The 18,038-nt window shown below is 43.7% G+C and overlaps 1 protein-coding gene and 1 pseudogene across 1 annotated transcript in view; one reads left to right on the forward strand and one right to left on the reverse strand.

Annotated features, from left to right (window-relative positions):
• Positions 1-2,346: 2,346 nt before the first annotated feature.
• LOC122715936 lies at positions 2,347-3,162 on the reverse strand (annotated as a pseudogene).
• Positions 3,163-4,244: 1,082 nt separating this feature from the next.
• The window catches only part of LOC122715831 (latrophilin Cirl-like), a 365,198-nt gene continuing 351,404 nt past the window's right edge, over positions 4,245-18,038 (forward strand). Inside the window, exon 1 of the mRNA XM_043938340.1 lies at positions 4,245-4,492. The gene's annotated coding sequence lies outside the window, so the exon portion shown is untranslated. The remainder of the gene's footprint in view (positions 4,493-18,038) is intronic.

The following is an 18,038-nucleotide window of genomic DNA, read 5'->3' on the forward strand; positions in this document are numbered from 1 at the left end:
TATAATATAGGATTCGTTCCAATAACGATGAAACGTTTTGTGCAGTTTTCACGATGAAACATAAAAGAAATTAAAAGGAAAGATACCTTTTTAAAGTCTAGAACATGACAATGTTTAGTCATATAATTAGCATGACGTACAGATATGTATGTAACAAGATGGAAGCGAAACAGTCAATCGGTCTGGTAACGGTGTATTTGTTGAAAATGTAGACAGTCGAGCTCGCAGACAGGCCAAATAGAAAGTGTAAGTAGAGAGGAAAACGCGCCCCATTGTTCCACCCTCTTTTCCAGGTTTCAGAAGCGTTCGCGGCAAGTGCATTTTGTTGTGTGCTCAGAAATCTGTTATTCAATTTGAAATGGCTTTATCGCGCGTCTGAAACCAACCCCAGATTTCGCATTGATGCCAAACTACATGGACTATGAAATCTCTTCCCAACAGGCGCACATGCGTGGCTCTGTATGGGGCGCGCAACCTGGCTTCTCTCTCTCTCTCTGTCTCTCTCTCTCTACATTTATGGGAACACCAATGGTAAAATCGAGTGCTCGGAAGTTCTCCGTGCTGATACTTTCCGTGTATTCGTTCGAGCTACGTGTGTTCGCAGAAACGAAAGCGATCGCAAACTAAAACAGATATGAAATGACGTGATATATTATAACGATAAAATGATTAAACAAGAAATTTTCGACTAGTGATGTTCGGAAACTACGCAGACGTGTAATATGATTTCGTGTAATATCGGTTGTTTATTCGATGGAAAATGTATGCGATGTACGCGTTTTGAGATGGAAAGGGAGGAAAATCGGGCGAAATAATTATTATCGACATTCTTTTCCTGAATGCAACATTTTCAATCGAGAAACGGTAATAACATTTCAATTTCATGTTCCATGTGCAATGCTGTTATTTCTTTTCAATTGGATCATCCCACACGGGCAGAAAATTAATAAGAAGGACAAAAGGCCATTGTTAAATATAAATCCACAACGTTCTATCGATCGAGTTTGAAAAAGCAACTTCGGTCACGGCTCGTAACAAGATGCCGCGAACGAAGCGAGATCGTGAAGAATAATAGCAGTATTGTCATTAAACGAACGTTTAAATTCGAGTCCTTAGATCAGAGTCTGCCAATTAGAGCAAGAGCAAGGTCGAGACGGAGCTGTGGATTCCGCGTTTGCTGTCCGCGCGTGCTACTCAAGTATGGTAATACGACAAGAAGGGAAACGAGTCTGGTCTTCTTCACCACTATACCTGTTGTTGTTCAGTTAAATTGAGCCACCTGAAAGGTAAATCCTTAATGTATTCGTCGTGAATTTGATCTATCTACGATTTGCATCTTATTCCTTTGTGCTATTTTATCGTATCGCGAATAGTCTCTTTACACAACAATTATAGATGTACAATTATAGAGAAATCTTTTCTGGATAATCTTTCGATTCATTTTAAACGAATAACGCTTGAGACACAAACGAAAAGATATTCTTTTCACCGATTTTTAAATATTTATGTTTTATACGTTATATAATTATTATATTGAAACGTACATTGAACGTTATATAATTGCTCAATTAATGTTAATAATATTTTAATTAATAGTATTTAAAATTTAAAAACAATCGTATAGAAAACACGAATTTTAATAAAAAAAAAAAAAAAAATAGAATTGAATAGTAATATTGCGAAAATGATTAAAGAAACATATATTAGTGAAAAAATAATTCTATAAAAAAAAATAAATCATAAAAAATTAAAAAATTTAAATTAATAAATATTCAAACACATTGAATTATATTTGATTGTGCGTCAAAAATTAATTGGAACGTATAGCACGACAGTAGCGCCACACTTCATCAATTACAAAATTTATCGAAAGATAAAATTTGATTATAAAAATTAAATTAGATGATAGAAAACATTGTATAATTTTAAACGAAAATTACATAAAAATCAAAATTCTCTGGAATCTGTCCTCTGTTGTGGTTATTTCTCGAATAAGAATTCAATATCGAAGATATTCGTATCGGAAGAATAAAAAAAGAATCGTACAGTAGAACACGAATAAAACATACAAAAGATACTCACACACAGGATCACGTAGAGGTGTGCACAGTCGAGATTCAAGCAGGAAGGCAGAGGTGGATTCTCCTCTCAGGTTCGCAGGTAACGTGCACGTAGGTATACGCGCACTCGATTGGCGTCGACCGGCGTCCCGGGAGGGGCGCGACGCCAGCCAAGAACGAACGTTGATACTAAACCGCGGGCCGAGCTGCTCGGAACGACAGTTCAACGAGCGTGTGTTCCGAGGCCGGATCACGGTGGTCCACACGACCAATTTCGCGTGTAAATTTCGACAATCATTTACGGCCGCGTGTACAATTCGCGAAACTGTCAACCAGTGACATTCATCGGTCTCTATCTCTTACGATGCGTTTCACAAGCGAAATCAATCTCGACTGAGAAGTATCGAATTGCAATTTCGAGGTTATCCACCTTAATCGAGAATCGATATTTATAGTAATCTCGTCCCGATGGTTTCGAATCGCCTATCGGTAAGTGCGATACAATATGGTGGACTACAATCGCGCGCGATGTTAATACGGAAAATTAACCTAAAATATCGATCGAATCGATCCGTACATGATTAGAACCAAGTGTGCACGTGAATTCCTCTGGTTGGAACGGCGTATTATTGTGTGTAATATTTTACGAGAAGTGTCGTCGATTGAAATTGTCTTCTGGAATCGATCGAAACATGATTAGTAACTAATTTTGACGACAACGTTGTTCGGATTTGTGACGCAACTACAGTGTGCGTATATATATACGTCTACGTATACATGTGTGTAACCGTGTACGTGTGTGTGTTTACATTGAATCAGTGCTCGTTGGCAACATCATGATCCGTCGACGTGAGTGCGATCGAGTACTCTGGAGTGCTACCGAGGGTGTTTCTAGTGCGAGCTTCGGGGTTACCGTCTGCGTGTGGGTTTCGAGATGCGTCCTGCGGTGCATCACCCACGAGTAACTGCAATTGGAGGCCGATGTACCCGTATATATACCGGTAACTTGGCCACGAGTGAGCGTAGTGTACCGACTAACCGCTGGAGTAATTAATCCGACGTATGTGCGGACAGATATCCTTGTTTCTCTACGCAGAGTCAATCACTGACGTCGATTCAGAATCTAGAGTTCGTCGTTTGATTAACAGCCTCAAAAGATTAGAGTCTTGATTGGAATTCGCATGATACGTTGAAGACGACAATCGATACTACTGAAAAATACAAGTGTGAACGATAAAATTGGAATCATCGATAAATTAATGCATATAAGACGATCGATTGTTACATACGCAAAATATATGAAAGAATGTTCGCGAACACTGATTGTTCCCATTTCTTTACACGTGGCAAATTCCTTCTAACGTCCATTAACCGAAATGTCAACATTGCTTGAACAATACAAATGACATCATTGTATACTGCGTATCACTAGGTAGAGGTTAATTAGAAAAAAGAGGAAAGATCAGTTTACCTCTGACAAATTCGTCGAAACCGATGATACTACGTCGTAAATTGATATTTCATGTTGATAAATATTTCCTGCGAATTTGACCGTGTAAGCGTGTTTTTCAGAGGTTTACCGACTGATCACCGACCGCGTGGCTGCCATATTACCTGACGTCAGCTGCTTATTGCAATCGATTTGAAGTATATATCGATTCAAATATCGAATAACGCCAGTACATTATTCACATTGTTTAAGTGACGTGTTCGAAACGAGTGTACGATTTGGAAATCATCCGTTTACGAAAATAATTCTATCCATCGAGGTTATGCAATTGTGTATCGTAATACGGGCGTCACGTGGTTTTTCGTTGGATAAAAAGTTCTTCTCTACTGACTCTTCTTTAAGTTGATTAATCGAAGAATTTCGGTCAGTGTTCATTGGCATCCATGTTGGAAAGTTGCTAAACGTGCATTTTGGCGGACAAAGTAAACGCCGATTATTCGAATAGATAATTAATTAGGACCAAGTTGAGAAGGAGATATTCGTTCTGCATAACCAATCATCGGTTCGATATCCTGATCACCTTACAGTGTACATACATCATTCGATACGATTCGAAAGGAACGTCTTAATTAATAATCACGCGAACCCATTGAAATTCGTGTGCCGTTTCGCATATTAAAGAGGGCAATTAAAGAAAAAAAGGGAAACCTGAGGGGAGAAAGGGCCAGAGACCTTGGCAACCGTGAGTGGTGGATTTGGCCAATCTCATCGTCTACTTTTTACCTCGTTTCGCGAACACCGAAAAAGAGTTCTCACGCCACACGCCACGAAAGGAACCTTAGACACGCACGCACGCACTCACGCACTCTTCGAGGATCAGAAAACTCGTGTCCTCGGTGATTTCAATTTTTTCATAGTTTTTTTCAATTCTCTTCAGTGGTCAATTTTAATCTTCCGTGGAATTGCTACACGACGATCGAGGGTGAGTTATATTTGATTAATAAATTATTTATTTTTAATTATTCTTTTGTTAGTTTTCTATATATTATACGTAGCTGCAAATTGAACAAATGAAATGCGGATCAATATTTGCAGCGTAACAATAGATTTAATCGTCTGTTTGTTTTATATTTTTGCGCAATAAAAGCAATGTTATAGCATGGAAACATTGCTTGACTAGCAAAATGCGTATCATATTTAACCTTGTTAGCGAATCATTTCTTCGTTCCGGTAATTTTTTTGACAAATTACGTTGGCGTAACTAATTTCTGTAGCTGTCAACCAGGTTGGTATATTAAACTTGGGAAATATATCGTTCCGATTGATAATAGAATCCCCATGCGCAATTCGAGAATAATTCTAACGCAAAATCGAGGTCGTGTAGAATATATTTTTGCATATCCTGGAGCGATTTTATCGTTCCGATACCAGTTGTATAAATTCGTGATTATTTTCTTTTTGGATTTTTAACTTTTATAATTATGGTAGGCAACGAATATTATCGAATAATATTTTCCAAATGATAGGTATTCTCGAATATTCGACATTTTAAATCTAATTATGAAATATTAACCTAGATAACAGAAGGCAAAATTTTATTTTAACATGGTAAAAATAAGAAAATACAATACGTAACGATCTAGTTTTCGGGTGTGTATTACGTATAGACGTATCGTCGTTGACGAAGTGTTGCAATAGCTTTTGTATAAGAGCACCATCCCGGCTCATGCTGCACTATGCCGTGAAAGACGTGTATTCGTGTCTGTCGCCAGCAAATCCTTGAAATCGAATTTTCCGAGACGAGGGTTCTCCTGGGATGGAAAAAGAGGGAAAAGGGAAAAGGGAAAAGAGAGAAAGAGGGCCGGACTGGTGAGCGGGAGAAGATTCGTACGTCAGTTTGGCCGGAATGACGAAGAAAGTACTCTTATGCCGAACGTGCCGATTTCGTGTGTCGGCGTTTCCGTGCAATTTAGTCGCATACGATTTATGAAATTGCGAGTGTGACCCAATGGTGGGGCAGGGAAGAGCACCGACTTTATTGTTCAAATTTCTTGGTAATACGAAAATGCTACGTCGGTGATCTGCGATTCGAACTATATATACTTAACGAATAGAATAAAATAATGATTTATAAATTCATAACACGAAGAAAATTTTTATTCTAAAATTTTATAAAAGACATGATCTTTCTTGTTTCGAAGTATTCGCAACGTTTCGCGCCAATTACATTCATTATTTTATCATTCGTGCAATCTTTTACGAATTATATTTAACACACTCGATAATTACCAATAAATAATATTATCTCCCTCTTCGTAAACCGAGGTAACATCGAGAAAAATATCAGTCGCATTTAATCCGCGCGTTCGAAACGTGGAAGCCTCGCGTAGAAACGCGAAAATTTTTTATCGTATATATCACCGATTGTCGGTTAAATCGAGCATTGTCTCTGGCCAAAGCCGCAAAATATAATACATTTCTGCGAAGCCGCACGCGAGTCGACACGTCCATTAGAGGCGAGGACGTTTAACAGAAATTGTGTGACGTTTCGCATGGGTATTGTATACGGCGGACAAGCGTAGGTATGCCCAAATAAATAGACCGTGTTACATAAAGAGCCCTTGTTTAAATTATATCCACGAAGGTATTGCGCTTGTTCTCCCCCGCATGCGGGGGAGACAAAATTGCGCCATTTTCCGGAACAAATGGTTCCTACGTACGGAAGCAATACGCCAACCGTACGAAATTATAACGGATATATCACAACTTTCACCCGCGCTAGAGCATGAACGTGTAATGCGTGCATGTACACCTTGGTCTTTTGCTCGTGAACGAATGATTCATGCGAGCGGCGCGAACGTAGGAGGAAAATTATCGAACGTCGAGGCGGGATCGTTTCCACGGGTCCGTTGCGGCTTGGAAAATATCGTGAATGTCAATTACCGGGCCGAGTCCCGGTTAACTGGACTGGTAAAAATCGGTTTTGCGATGTTCAGAGGTGGATCGGTCTGCCTGTAACTTTAATCTAGGCGTATTTCGCGCGATGAATCCGTTTACCGGATATAAACGAGGTTTCGCTTTGAATCGTGAATTCTTTCGCACGTAAATTTGAATGTAAATGGGAAATATTCGCGATAGATCTTAGATCAATTGAGAGGCAATGAACAGTACAGGAGTACATTATATACTCGACGCTTTATCTTTTATTCCATCCGATGGATCATCGTTTAACGAAGTAGTTCCGTGCGGAACGAAACGGAGGGCGATTGGAAAATTTGCGAATAGATCCCGATACCTTCGATATCGCGTAAACCGTTTCCCGTAACTAATAGCCGGTTATACGTAACAACACTCGTGGGAAGAGCTATCAATTAAGAACGGAAGAAATGCAATCCAACGATCCTAAAAGGCCGGCCGAGCCAACAATGCAACACCATGGGTGCCTCCCGGTGTTAAACGCGAATCCACAAGCGGCCCGAGTGGCCGTACTTTTAAGAACGATGCGCCTCGTCTTCGAAACGTACAAACTGGTTTCTGGGATACCTCCTCCCTCGTGCTCGCCTCATTCCCTTTTCTCACACTCCGGCACCCACGGAGGAGGAGAGTCGATCAAGCTTCTCCCGGGTGCGTTTTCGTGCCCCTCGTCTTATTTTCGTGCTTCTATCTTGGCGAAAAATCTATGTCAACCGACATGTTGACACGTGTTTAAACGTAGACCGCGAGCGGGCGAGAGGCGAGCACAGGCACGTAAAATCAGACACGTTGAAGGAGAGAAGGTGAAAAAGGATGGGTGCGGAGGTGACGGCGTCGGAAGGGAGGGAAAGGACGGTGAGAAAGATGGAGGTGGAAGGAAAGGTAGAGAGACGTGGCGGAAAAAGAAAGAGGGTGGGCGCCGGGTTGTGGAAGTCGAGTTGCTGGTATGCAGTGTCGGATTTCGCCTTGTCCGTCGGAACAACGCGTTAGACGAAGAAGAGAACGGAACGTGGTGTACAGAGGGGAATGGAGAAGCACACCTCAAGGTGTGCACGCACACACGTGTAACACGCATGCTCGGGTTACACCCTTCTCATGAATCAAAACTATTCGAGACGGAGAAACAGATACGGGGAGGGGACGCGTGAACGAGAGGGGATAACGTTAAATGGGGATAAGCAGAAAAATGGAAGAAAGAGCGGAAAGAGCGGGAATAAAATAGAGAGAGAGAGAGGGAGGGAGAAAAAAAACGAAACGACAAATACGTGTTTGCTTACGATAAACGAGGAGGTCGTGTCACGGTAGCTCTCGCGTTCCGAGATATGAATTTAATTTTATTATGACGTGAACCATCCCGGATTGCTATCTTCGAATCTTATGCTCCCTGCGGAGAGACGACGCTTCTCCACCGCTGGTCCGAAATGGTCTATTTCGCTAGAGCTCGGTGACCTTTCGAAACACGGCAAAAGGAAATCGGGGGAAAAGGTGTAATTGAGATGGAGGCTGAGATCGATCGAAACTGAAAATAATATAAATGGATAATACAGGTCTTTGCGAGGGTCGGTGCCATGCGAGTTGTACAAGCCGTTTTGCGATTTTCAACGGAGTATAATCAGAGATAGAAAACGGGGATTATTGTTCTTCTCGTAACTGGCAGGCTTATTGTATCGGCGAAACGATCGTGATCGGGAATCGTGACAGATATGCATGCCAAGGTTTTCTCAGAGAAATAAATAAATTTCTCTGCGAGCAGAGACGAGAGGATGTGCAGAGTCTTAGCGGGAGTCTAGTCTCTCTTTTGGTTCTTTAATATGTCAAGTGAATTTTCAAGAAAGAAAGTTTGAGAATTCTCTTCTTTTGCTATATCTGATTACCTTTCCCACAGATATACAATGTATATTATATCTAAAGAACGGAATAGATAATCTCCACTTTCTCGTAAATACACATTTCCTACTTATCCATTCGACGAATTATTAATAGCAGTAGTTTCGAGTAGGTGGTGGTGAATCGTGATTTCGAATATTGTGATTTGGAAATGATCTTTAACCTATTTCTTTCCTCGCAATTAAGCGTAATGTGCATTCAGCGTATCGTACATTTCACTAATAATTTATTACACAATCGATATCGCCGCCACATCGTTTTCACAAAGATGATCTTTGTCGATACACTTATATAACGTTTCTCTAAAAATACACTCCTCCGTTCCTTATTCACTGGGTCGCAACAACAACGTGGCACGTGATGCGTTTCACGAATTTTATTACCACGGTGGTAAGGTTATTATACGTGGAAAGACGTACGGCAGAAAACTGTGTGAAAAGCATTGAAATGAAGATCGTCTCGGTGCGTTCCTATTCATAATGTTAAGCGGGGAATAGGATGAGGTCACTACACAGCCCGATAACTAGATACTTCAGAAATCCTCGTTATAATAATTCCGCGAGTGTAACAATCGCGTCCCGTGAACCGATATTAAAAAAAGGCATTGTCGTCGATCGGTGAATCACTTCTACGTATCACTCGAACAATGCGATATCGGCATTATTAGCATTTTAGCATCCGATCTCCAACGCTTTTCACCTGGATTCTCTATTGATCCAGTGGAAAATACTTTCGCTCGACAATGTTGGCCCCGCCGCAATACCGATGTAATTAATTCTTTCTCAGGAATTTCATTGGACTTCCCTTCCGCTACGCTAAGAACCATCGGGCAGGATTTTATACCGTGTTCACTCGCCATTTCTTTTCCTTTCTTTTTCCTTTATTTCTTTCTTTTTAATCATTACCATAATGAAAACTGATTTAACATTGGCAATGGATGTCCAATTAAAGCGTTTGAATCCGTTTAATCCAATGAATAAGCCTTGTCATCTAATCGACATCGCATGCGTTGCGATGCAAATGCATACTTGGACCGTTTTCGTATTTTACGTTTCGTATTTTTTTCTTCTTCTTCTTTAACGTCTTGGCAATTTTAGTAACATGTTCGAAAGAAATGATTCGGAAAAAAAGTAAATGGGACGGCTCGCGAAAGGATTGAACGCGAACAAAAAGCGATATCCGATACTCTGAAATAGCAACGCATTATCGTAATGAAAGCGGCAATGAAAATTGGATTAACGCTGCGCTTTATTTCGTTACGTGTTCCTCGAGCTCGCCGGCAAAAAACGAGATATTGGAAGATTCATCTCGCGATTAAAAACGATCGTAAAGTTGCACATTTCGGTAAAAAATGTGCTCGATAATGGCCTTGTTGATTACGCTCTGTTCTCCTCTCGATCCTGTCGGCTAAAAAGTAGGGGGCGTTTTACATTGGCCAACGTAATCGTTGGACGTGGCAAAGATGGACGTTCCTAACGGGGTTGATACGGGAGTATCTCGATAACAGGTGACTTTTTGTCAGTAGTTAATCAGTTTGTATTTACAGTTAATGACACGCGAGGTTGAAAGATAGAAAAAGCAGGAAGGAGCGAAAGGTGAAAATTATATATTCGATATGTGTGCGGTAGAGGCAAATATTCGGGGGATGTTAGGCCGTCGATGAAATTGGTTTGTTCGTAAAACGTGATCCAATTTCCCGAGCGATTCGATGATTCTCTCTCTCTCTCTCTCTCTCTGCACCGTGTTGGCGTAATTCGCTTCCACTTATGTCAGTGGATCAAAATTAACGCGGCCCTTGATGCTACCAAATTTCCATCCCTTTTCGTGCTTACCAAAAAGGTCGGTGGTCGAGTGCTATCTCTGAAAATCCATGGATTGCCAGGCCAGACCTCGGCGCAAGGTGAAATAGCGTGGAATTTGCATTACTAATGTGCAAACTACGTCAAACGAAATACACCCAAGTATTTTACGTTGCATGAATGAATGTGTGCCCTCGGCGTATGCGCGGTTACGTAAGCGTGAATAGAGACAGAGGACCTATCGTGGTGGCTCTGTACACACACACACACACACATATATATCGAATCCTCCACACATGTTCGAATAGACACGAGGGCAATACACGCGGTAGGAAAACGCGATGCGACCTGACCCGGGTGTATCAGGACCAATCATTCAATTAACCCCGTTGTATACGATCCTCTTGATGCGATTTTATTTAATAAAGCTAATGTCAAACGTTCGGCCTTATAATAGACGGCAGACGAACGCGTCTGCTTCTACTTCATTAATAAACGTGCAAGTGCGTTCTATGCGTATAGATGATATAGCTCTTTCTTTCGCTCGCGAAAAACAAACAACGAATCGAATTACAATTTTTTGTTTGACCAATAAAATGATTCACGAACGAATAGGAGGAAATTAGTTGAGGATGAGTTAAGATGAATCGGATTCAGACGTGGAACGAAAAACTATTATTTGTTGGTTTTGCTTAAGTTTCTTGGTTATGATTTAATCCATTTTGTTCGACGGATGCGGGAATTAATTCTTGTACGTGCAGTAGATGCGGCAGGCTTGGGAAACGTTCGTTATAGGCGTTTTCAAAGACTACATACCAGTATTAGTTCCGTTTAATTAGGTAGACAGAATTGATAGATAGAGGATTGAATCCGTGTAAAGCGTAATCCATGAGAAATTCCGATTGACCAACTCAGTAGCATATGCTCTGGCCACGTTATGAGTTCCTGCTCCTGCGATAATGGAATCTACGCGTTCTATCGTGTAGATTCCATGCTCCGCGAATGGAAAGAAACGGCGGCTTTGTGTCTTTGTTTCAATTAAACGCGCGTGGCAAATTTCACGGTACTGAATAAACATTATTGTCGCAAAAACAATAGATAGAAATTTAATTCCGGGCCAACAGTTTTGGGCTTTAGCCGGTGAAAAAGAGATGCGCGGGAATCGTTCGCTGTACTCTGGATATTAATTATTTTATCGGTTTAATCGTCGTTAATTGCGTCGTTAATAAACAATCGATCGAAATCGCATGGAACAATTTAGAAAAATCTCCAGCAAATACGAACGTACGTAGCGTTTTTCTCCCCAATAAATATAAGTAATAATAACTTTCTTATACGAGCAGATGACGAACAACAGGGAGGTTATTTTTTTATCGCGAGACGAACGAGAAATTGAAACGTAAAAATATTCTTGCTCTTCTCTATCGAGCGTGCCGAACCGTCATCTTAGAAGCGATGTTTTATATCATCTCATATACGCAGTTTTACCTCTAGTAAAATTGTTATCTCTCGACAGAAACCGGTCTCTTCTCTCCCCTCTTTCTAATCCACCGGCTCTTTGTCATATTTCTATTTGTCGGTCGCTCGTATTTTTCATAAGACGAAGAAGCGTATTTTCGTTCTTCTCCGATTGTAGTCGTTTTATCGCGGATGAATCCAATATTCAGATGATTTTGCACATGAACATTCTCAACTCTTAACGACAATCCTCAGTTTCTTTTATACATCTTACGTATCCCTGTTCGCTTTCTAACGTCGAAATTATCCGTTCTAACGCGGAATTGATTTTATTAGTAACTCGGTGCAATTTCGATCTTTAGAGATCGAATTAAATTCCGATGGAGATAGCAGGAGGACTAGAGGGTAGCAGCAGGTTTTCGCACAGCTTGCCGACTCTTGCGCGCTCTTCTTTTTCTCCCTTCCCCCCTCCGCTCGCTTCTTAGTTCGTTCGCGGCAGGGCACAACTACCAGATGAATAGATAGCGGCTAATTTTCAGCGTTCATTAGAGCTCGCTCGCGTCTTTCTATTTCTCTCTTTCCCTCTGCCTCCGATTAACGCGAAATACGTACCGCATGCAGCCCGTGACCGTGCACCGGGAATAAAGGGAGAGGCAGCGAATAAACAGGCACACATAGAGGCGAGCCTCTGTATTGCCGCGGAGATCGCAGCGGGGAACGTAGGGACAGAGAAAGAGAAAGAAAACGGCGAGAGAGGAAATAAAGAGATCCGGCATCGAGGAGAAATCTAATTCCTAATTGGTGGTTCGCTCTCTGTGCCCGGCTCGTGTCGGTTATCTACCGCTATCGAAGCGCACGACTCGGTCCACTACCGGCGCAGCCTTGTAGGAAAGGTTGCAACGAAATAACGCGGCGATCGTGGAAGGGTGGCGGGGAGTTGGGAATCGCTGGAAGAGGGCGAATAAATGGTTGCGGTTTAACTGTCAGGCACAAAAGGGGGTCGAAGCTGCCGAATCCAGCCACCGAATCAGAGGGAAAGGGAAAGGAGGGGGATAGGATAGGCCTCCCGGGCTCGATTACAAAAATTGAATGTAGCCTCACCTGTCAGTGGGCGCGACGGGCTGCGCGTTACCGCACGTTAGATACAGGCATCGGATCATTTTATACAGGAGACAGGAGTTCGCATATCAAATCGGTCGTCCGGATCGGGCGATCATCGCGTACGTCGTTTACGGTAATTTCCATATACGGCCGCCGCGACACCTTTACACACCGGGTATATATTTTTCATCGCGGCGCGGGAACGTTCGTGATCGGATCGGGACGGGAAAACGCGTTACGCGTTATCGATCGTTTAAATATTTATAAAGACGTTCGATTAAGCGACACGCGAAAGTAAGCGTACTCGAGGAACAAGTTGTTACACGTACGTGTAAAGTTAATCGGCGTATGCGTGATGATATGAAACGTCCGGTTTTCACGGGCGGAACGATTACGTTCACGCGAATTCGACGTGTTTACCGGCAAGTTTCTTTGCGAAACACTTTCCGCGAATGAAGACGCCGTACGAAAGTAGCCGTTTAACCGGCCTGCAAGTCCCCCCCCCCCTGACAGCGAGACGTTATCCACAGTTATTATTCAGTCTCTCACCTCCCACGCCCGTATTTATTCGAATACAAATGCGCCGTCGGGAGTGTCATAACTGCACTCGATCACGACGTAGTTCACGGCACCGGCGACGCCGTCTATTTTTCTTCTGGCCGTGCCCCGTGTTAGCATCCGGGCCGGACAATGAGCGTACAAATACAAGGCAGGCGAGCGCGTACTTGGCCGCGGCGGAGGGATCCCGGTATTCTTATGCTAAAATCGTTGACGTCCGAGCTGACACGGTTTTTCGAGCGGCGATCATTCAACGCCTCGGCCGCAGACCCGACGCGTTGCTCCCCTCGTGCGTTACTCTTCGCATGCTAATCGACGAGCCGATGTTAAATTGCGCGCATCGCGGACTGTCCGTTCCGCTTTTCATAAACACGAACAGGGTCGTGTAAATACCTGGCCATTCTGTCGTGCAAACGGGAAAAATATATAGCCCACCCTCGGTTTTCGTGGCCGAATTAACTCGTGGAAATATTATCGTACCAACGAGGAATTTATTGACTGGAAAAGTGGCGTCGTTGTTAACCGTGGCAAATGGGCCGAACATTTTTCCAAGGGTATTCCTTCTGAATTTTTACAATTCTTTTCAGCGTCGTGCTGACAAAAAAAATATCGGCAGTTCGAAAATTCGTGCGAATACACACACACACATATATTTATAGAAATATGTGTGTTTCAAAATTTTATATTCATAAGAATTACTGTTACATCGTTTCAATTTGATCCGCTATCGATGATAATGAGTGAACGATATAATACAGGGATGCAATTTGATCAATTATCGGACGTTTCTCCGGCATGTATATATAACCATCGTATCCGTCGTATCGAGAGCAAGGCTTTTCTCTCGCAACGCGATGCATGCGTTTATCAAACTAAGGAGCAGTGGTGTCATTCGATAGAGGTATGACTCATATTGGTGCGCGTATCTGTGCCGTTGATAGTCTTCGGCCGATACTATATGCCTCTCGAGCGGGAGAACTAGAAAAAATGATGCTCCTAGTAATTTGCATTTGAAAAGGTAAAATGTAAAAAGAGTTAAAAAGCTAAAATAGGGGAGGATGAAAGAAAGAAAAGTTGCCGGTACGAGAGGTATGCAAAACACGGGGAAGTATCTTTCTGAGAATAAACGGCGGGCTACCTGTGGTGCTCTTAGCCGTTCTGTAATTGGCCGTGCAAAGTGAAACGCATTCTTATTTTCCCCGTTGCGCTTGCTCCCGTTTGAGCGCACTCTTAAATGCCGCGGCTTCTAAGCATCGGATATATGATAATTGCTGGCAACAGTGACGAGGGCAGCGCAATTGTAAAAGCGGCTCTCTCTCTCGTTTCGAAACGAAAAATCCCGCTTGCTCGGCCTATTTACCCGTGATTTTCACGGAATTGCAACCGGTTGGTCCTCTAATTGTTGCTGTTGAAATAATCAACTTCGAAGGCACTGATCACTCCTCCAGACCAATCTCACTTCCAATAATAAGACGAGGATAGGAATTTCGAAGAACTTTCAACTCTTCAACTTTTGATTTTTGAAAATTGTACGGATAGATGAAAATTAAATTTACGGAATACGAGGAACCTGTAAAATCTCAGGCTCGAACAATTGTCGAGTGTGAATAAAAGTGCGATGTCGCGCGCTCTGTGGGATGAATTCCCCCGAAATATCTTCCCACCGTATATTTTTTTCTCAGTTACGATGGTACGAAATCGGTATGCATTATGGATTCGTCGAGTGACGGGAACGTCTCAAATAAATCGGCGTACAAAGTGCGGCGGGAGCAAAAAGTTGGTCTATTCCGTAGTCATGTGTATAGGAACGTCGGATCGCTGCCGACGCTCGTAATGCGAGCAATTTATTCGTTACAGTCGGGCTGATTCAAGTTCGACACGACGACCCCGTCCCCACGGCCCTCTTATTCAAATCGTATCTTCCAGGAGCCATTTTCGATCACAACAACGGTATTGACAAAACCGTTCCCTCATGTAAAATGCATGAGGGGCAGATTTCCTTTTTTTCCTCTCTCTCTCCTTCTCTCTCCCTCCGCACCGTGTAAAAGTCGCGCTTGGAATTTCGCGCTTTTTCACGCGCCTCCTAAAACCGCGCCTTCACCTGAAACGTTCGAAGAAAGCGCGCGATCCTCGTCATTTTCCGTCATTTTCCGCGACCGAGATCGATTACACGGCCAATTTCGTTCTTTTCCTCTGTTCTGATCCTCGACGCAAGGCAAAAAGTAACGAGGAAGTAGGTGGAGAAGCGTGGTGGTAGGTGGTGGGCACCGCTAGGAACGCAATTTTAATAAAACGTGGACGCATGTTGCAATAACGCGGTAAACTCGGCGGGGTCGAGGGGAGGATCCACCGGTTGTACGTATCGGCGAACGATGAAACTCGATTTCGAAAACGTCGGGGAAGCGTAATAGGGAAAAATGAGTTTTAAAAGTAAATGCGGGAAAACGCGCGCCGAGGAGGGAGGGTATTCCCCGGTTCTGGGTGCCGCGCGATGGTGTGCCTGTGTCGAATGGCGCCCACTAAAAAGCTCGACTCTTTCTGTCTTTCTCTCTCTCCGCCTCGACCAGCTCCCCCTTTCCGCCCCCTTCTCTGGGCCACAGAAAATTGCAGTATCTCGGATTAAGAAGTAAAATAGCTTTTATTGGCGAAACGTAGCACGGCGCACCAGCGTTCCCGCTCGATAGAAAAAGGCAGGTCGAGAGCGGATGGATAATAATGCCCGTAACTTTCGCAATTGCTGCTAAATGTAGTGAGCCGGCCACGTTCGGTTAACTACGGGTATTACGGTCTATCGCGCTTTTAATAGCCGGCTTAACGTTCCTCCCGATGTACCTTGGCCGGGATGGCCGGTAAACGCGTAAGCAGAACGCGTGTAACCGGGAGACGCGGCCTGGTGGAAGGGAAGGGAATATCGTACGCGCGAGAGAAAAACGCGCAAACAATCCAGGGGACAAGTCGGTGCATCGGTTGTTCCGAGCGCGTTTATCGCTCGCGTTTACACGCCTCGTATTAAACGCTGAGAACGACGAGCGATCGAAAGCGGAACGAACGTCCTCGTCCCCGCCTCGAAAATCGTTGGAAACAATTTCTTTGGCGCTTCGAAACGATTGATGATTCTTTTAGCGCCGCGCGATGCTCCGTCAAAATACTGGAAACGGGAGGGACGTGGAACGTCGAACCGGCCGATAATAAAATTCCGCGGTGCGACGAACAGATGCAACCTTCAAAGAGGGTTCACCGCCTTCGCGCTGGAATCCATCGCTGTATCTTCTCGAGTCCTCTTAACTCACTTTCTCCGTTTCTCTCGAGGGGACCGGCACGGTAAGAGAGGTAGTCGATCGTTCTAGCGATACACGCGGCGCAGGGGCCCACGAGCTGCGTGCATTGCGCGCGATCGCGCCGCGCGTTCGGTTTCGTTTGTCCGGCCATTTCGTTAATGGAGCCGTTTCTCGGAATAAGCAGAAGTGCGCGGTGGCTGCCGCTCTCCGCCTTATTTCTTCCTTTTTGCGCGGCTCGTCACCGGCCGCCCGATCGCCGGCACCCACACCTCCGCTCTTTTCTTCGCCGCTCGCCTCTCCTTCGCCTCCTCTTCCGGAGAAGGGCCGAGTTGAAAAACGTTCTGCTCCTTCTCCAGCCAATCGGCTTTGTTACGCCGACCATTCTTTCCATCCTTCCTCCATCCACATATTCGTACGTTCGACGATAATGATGGACGATAAGAATTTCATCCCTTCGCGGGATTACTTAACTGTATACATCGCTTCGCTTTGCAAAATTTGCAAATTCCCTTATCAGAAATTGATTCTCGTTCGAGTAGCGTTCGTACCGGGCGTACATTCGGGCGTATATACCTGTTCGGGATACCGAATTGAATCGGCATCGATTGAAAAGGGGACGAAGTATTTCGAAGTTGTAAGAGGAGCTTATAAGCTTTATCTCGTGGAAGTTCATCGTTTCTTTTTTCTTTTTTTTTCTACGAATGGATATACCGAGAATATCGCGGACGAAAGCGAAATTAACGTTTACAGATAGAACAATTTTCTGCGCGTATAAAATTCGTTTTCCGATTCCAGGGAGGAGGCTGCGGTTATTTTATCGTTACTCGAAGGGCGTACCGCTGCACGTACACGCAGACTACTCGCGCGTGTATGCACGTACACGTCCGCGCGAAGGCTCGGCAAATCTTGGGCGAATATTCTCAGATTCGCTTCTTATCTGGCCTCTGGTATAAATTCCGTTGCATGCGAGTCTCCATTCACGAGCCGCTTTACATACCCCGTAACATTCGAGTTATCTGCTTGTACCGAATCGTCCGTGTGCGCTACGTGAAACGCTCGTTTTCGAGGGTCCACTCGTTTCGCCGTAAGTGGCTCGCTGCTACAAGGGTAGGAAACTCGATTTCTCCTTATCTTGATACGAGGAAAACGTTTGTAGAAGAGGCTCGCGAACGTCGTCCTATACGCGTTGACCCCATTTCGCCCCTTCTTCTAATCGGATACTAATAGGTCCTCGGGGATAGTAGCGCTCGGCCACGCAAACCCTATCCCCACGCTAAATTTCACCGCACGATCTCGTTCACGTCCAATTAAGGCGTACAAATATATATATATATATATATATATATATATATATATATCGTGGCGCAATCTCCGCCCGTCGGCTTTTCCTCTCCGCGATTCTTCTTTCTTGCCAAGAGTTGGAAAAGGGCCCTTCCCTTCGTTCAGCCACGTAGGCAAACTGCCCCCCGGCCGT

Source organism: Apis laboriosa, unplaced genomic scaffold, assembly GCF_014066325.1.
Source record: "Apis laboriosa isolate Shangri-la unplaced genomic scaffold, ASM1406632v1 scaffold40_cov151, whole genome shotgun sequence".
Taxonomy (NCBI): domain Eukaryota; kingdom Metazoa; phylum Arthropoda; class Insecta; order Hymenoptera; family Apidae; genus Apis; species Apis laboriosa.